This window comes from Malaclemys terrapin, chromosome 1 (assembly GCF_027887155.1).
Source record: "Malaclemys terrapin pileata isolate rMalTer1 chromosome 1, rMalTer1.hap1, whole genome shotgun sequence".
NCBI lineage: Eukaryota > Metazoa > Chordata > Testudines > Emydidae > Malaclemys > Malaclemys terrapin.
The window spans coordinates 211,155,189-211,158,208 of NC_071505.1; positions in this window are offsets into that span (position 1 = coordinate 211,155,189).

Genomic DNA, 3,020 nt, shown 5'->3' on the forward strand with positions numbered 1-3,020 from the left:
GAGGGGAGGGAGGGGCCGAGCTCGGAGCTGAGTGGAAGCGGCCAAGCTCCCCGGGCCGGGCCCGCCGTCAGCACGTCACGTCACTGCCCGAGAGAGACCCAGGAAAATGCGGAAGGGAGACGCCGCCGCCGCTGCCTGCGCCGCTCCTCAGGCCAAGCGCCCGGGGCCGCGGGCAGCGGAGCGGGCCCGGGACTCGGCGGCGCCGTTGCCGGGGAGGACGAACAGGAGGGCGGCGGCGGCTCCTCCTCCGCTCCAGCTCGGCCGTAAAATTCCGCTCCGGGCTCAGAGCCGCTCAGCGCGGTCCGGGGAGAAGGGAGCTGCTGGTGGCCGGGGCCCCCTGCCTGGCGGGGCCTAGGCACCCCCGCTCCAGTCGGTGACACTGACCCACGGGGTGGCCTGGCTCCCCCGTCCCCCAACATATATTTTCAACGCATCCTGGAAACTGCCGCCGCCGCTTTTGGGGGGGAATTAAAGCGGTTTTGGTTTTGTGTTTTATTATTTGGGGGGGGGGGGGTCTGTATTTTTTTGCATGTGGAAATAAAATCGGATTGAGTAGCGAATCTCGGGAGGACGGGGGTGGCCCGGGATAATTCCAAGCGAGCCCTAGTGGAAAACAAATCGATCAGTTCACTTGTATAATGGGATTGGTGTGATCTGGTGTCTTGTAAATAGGACTGAAACCGAACCCCGACCTTTACATATTGAAAGTGGCTTCTTGCACACGTAATAGTATAGTTACTTTCCTTGAGGATTTTTAATACACATGGTATGTGTTCTGTATCCTCCTGTAAAGAACTGGCATAGCTTCAGGTGGTGGTGTCCCATATAAGAACAGAAGAAAAAAAAATCTAAAAACACTATTACTGTTCATTTTTTAAACTTGTATGAGGAGAAAAAGGTTAAAGAACACTGTCAAAGCAAAAACGAGTTAAATGTAATTTGGAGTACTGCCAATTTTAGTTTTACAATTATATTTATTAAAATGCTGTTCTTGTTTAAAAAAAATGCACTGCTGCTGTGTCAAAAATGAGTAAGCAAAGTCCCCAACCCTGTAAATATTTACCCATATGAATAACTTTGGGTACCTCTACACTGCAAAAAAGAACTGAGATAGCAAGTCTCAGAGCCTGGTCCACTGATGGGCTGCTACAGGGCTAAAAATAGCAATGTAGACATTCAGGACAGTCTAGGCTCTGAGACCCGCTGCCCTAGCTTTTCAGAAAGCCAGGCTCCCACCTAAGCCCCAATGTCTATACTGCTATTTTTGTCTTATAGTGCTAGCCCCGCACTCCCAAGTCAGTTAACCCAGGCTCTAAAATTCACTGCCATGAGTCTTTTGTTTGTAGTGTGGACATACTCTATGCCCATGAGTAGGCCCTCTGAACTCAGTGGGAGTATTCAGGTATATAAAGGGCTTGACTACCTGAAATGGACCATGCACAAAGTAAAGAAACTGGTAGGACAGTCATGCAAATACATTTGTCTGTTATAGTAATCCAGTACTACAAATGCTACTTTTAACGATAGTTTAAAAAATTTAAACAATTGAAATTTTTAAGTTGGTGGTGATGCAAGTGATACAAACCAGGAAATACCAGAGACACTATTAGGCAATATGCTTGCTAGAATAGAGACAGTTGATGCTGCCCTTAACTTTGATATTTTTGGCTTTTTCCATTTTGTTGCAATTTAACTGTGCACTAGTCTTTCACATATCAAGATGCAAGCTTCAAAAACAGTTTAAATAACATTTGCAAATTAATTTCTCAGTTTAGTATACAGTGGATATGTACTTTGAACTGTATAAGATCCAAATATGTGAAAGTCACAAGGAAAAAAATGGAGGTGAAAGCACAATACTTCATAGAAATAGTTCCTTTAAATTGCATTAATGTACCAATTCTACTTGTTCCATGTAGCTGGACTGCTGCACCTGCTTACAATAAATTGTGGTACTGGGGCCTAAGCTAATTGTTGTTGTTTTTTAAAGCCTATTTTGGCAATAGGTGCTGAAGGATAATGTGTATATGTAAACTAACCCTGCTTTCTGCACAGGTAATATTGTTTGGATGGGAGAGGTCAGAATACCAGGACAATTTTTGAAAGAGATGATCTTAGATTTACTAATCTGCCACTAAGAGGATTTGGTATTGCTCTACCTCAGGGGTTCTCAAACTGGGGGTCGGGACCCCTCAGGGGGTCACAAGTTCATTACATGGGGAGTTGCGAGCTGTCAACCTCCACCCCAAACCCCACTTGCCTCCAGCATTTATAATGGTGTTAAATATATTAAACAGTGTGTTTAACTTATTAGGGGGGTTGCACTCAGAGGCTTGCGATGTGAAAGGGGTTGCCAGTAAAAAAGTTTGAGACCCACTGCTCTACCTTAAATCAGTAACCGATAGTTAACTGGACAGTTCACTAAAGCAACTCCCCCTAAAATGAACCACGCGCAATAAAGCTGGTCAGAAAATGCCTACTTAAACAAAATGACAAAGTGGGGGAAATTTGCAAACATAAAAAAAATTTTTTTTTTACATTTTCTTACAGATTCTAATATATGTGGCTCTGGTATCAAAAGCTTTATAACAATGAACAGCAATATGACCCTCCCCCTGCCTAGTGTTTAGGTCATAAAGTCTGCAGTCTAAAGAGGATGTTTAAGTTGCCCTACCATTTCCACTTAAGTGTCCATGTAGTGGGGTAGTCACCCTGCTCCTGCCCTGAAGGGCTTAAAACAGCCCTGGGAAAGGGCTGCGGTGGGGGGGAGAAGCTAGGCTGAAGGGGGAAGCAGCCACAGGTGGGGCCATGCCCCAATCAGACCACAGCTGGCCCTATAAGAGGGCTGAGAGACAGAGACAATCTCTGGCTCTTGAGAGAGAAGGACCTGGCTGGGAAGCTGAAGAGGGTACCTAGGATGGAGTAGTGCTGGGGAAGAGCAGAGGGAGCTGGGGAGCTCCAGCCTAGCAAAGCCCCAGGCTGCAGGCTGACTTAAGGGCCCACAAAAGGGTACTGAGGCA